Below are 1,415 nucleotides of genomic sequence, written 5' to 3' on the forward strand. Positions count from 1 at the left end.
GGTACATATTAAAAAAATACAAAGACTACAGATATATTTTATTTAACATAAAATATGCTTGTATAAAAATAACCCAGGAAATATAAAAAAGAAATACAAATTTTTTTGCATAGATCTTTGATATAAAACATTTACTTGGAGCTAAACACTGGGAAATACACCTCTGAAACTAGTATAGTTGAACTCTTTCCTTGGATACCAAGTATACACAAAATAAAAGCCCTTCATCTTGGGGGAGCATGGGCAGGGGGGAAAACAATTTAATTTAGCATCAGTCCCTATTTCTCTGTTGCTCGAATATAAACCAATGATGGCAAGAGGAGAAACTCTGAAGGTTTATTTAACAAAATTAAATTCACATTTCTGAGGCCATCATAGTGCATCCAAAGTCCATCAATCTGGAAAGCTGCAGGATAATGATGTTCCTCTTTGTTAAATAACGTGGCACCTTCCAACAAGTATTTGTGATCAGATAAATCCAAGTAATATGGCACGTATGCCAGATCTTCAGATTTCCAATGCAGCATATTTAAGACAAGAAAAGGCGGTGCTCCATGGCAGAAAACTCATTGGGAAAATTCTCTGAAGCCACCACACCCATGCTCTTCACATTCTTGGAACAGAATAAATCATCGACAGCCAGTCATATCCAATTTCCATGTGGAATTTCTTGGGGAGGATTTATATTAATTGAGCACTGCTGATCTTCCTACACTGGAGTCGGGCATCACCAGTTGGAACAGTAACTTTCTTGAATGGTAGAAATGAGATTTTTGAGATTTTTTGAAAAATTATCATGCTCATTCCCAAACAGATCAATTACTAATGAAGCTTTATGAACTTCAGATTTGTATTGCTGTTTTTTCATCTTGTCCCAAATGCAAAGTAGCTTCACAGTTGTAAAACTGTAGGTGTCCATTAAATACACAAAACAGTCTACAAACTCTCTACCAAAATGAAGAGAGAGTTCCCTGGGGAAATATTCATTCTTGTTAAGAGTGACATACAACAACATGGAGAATCCAATTATGGTGCAGGTATTTTTCAGTCTTATTTCGATATAGAGTGATGTACAAGATACCACTTTGTGGCCAGCTTTGATAGTAAAAACACCTCCCCAAGGAACAACGGGCCTCCAAAATGATCCATCTTGGTTATAGTTATTTTTAATTGATGCTTTGATCTCTTCAAACAGTGTCTTCATCCTTGTTGTGAAATGGTCATCTGTGGCTGTAGCAAAGAGCTTCCTCTTGAACCTCTCTCAAGGAGTCTGGTGGACAGAGGGAGGAGTTGGTAGAGGTTTCAGTCCATAATTGGCGGGCTCCAAGCCAGGGTGACAGAGAGACAATAGTTCATGGTGACCAGAAACAGCAAAAAAACATGAGCTTGGTTGTATCGTTTCAAACTGTTAGAAT

The 1,415-nt window shown here is 37.4% G+C and overlaps 1 pseudogene; it reads right to left on the reverse strand.

The window, feature by feature from the left end:
- Positions 1-278: 278 nt before the first annotated feature.
- Positions 279-1,204, reverse strand: LOC101709726 (dopamine receptor-interacting protein 1 pseudogene; annotated as a pseudogene).
- Between the last annotated feature and the right edge of the window lie 211 nt (positions 1,205-1,415).

This window comes from Heterocephalus glaber, unplaced genomic scaffold (genome assembly GCF_053883595.1).
Source record: "Heterocephalus glaber isolate CG9 unplaced genomic scaffold, H.glaber_assembly_v1.0 deba00001724, whole genome shotgun sequence".
NCBI lineage: Eukaryota > Metazoa > Chordata > Mammalia > Rodentia > Bathyergidae > Heterocephalus > Heterocephalus glaber.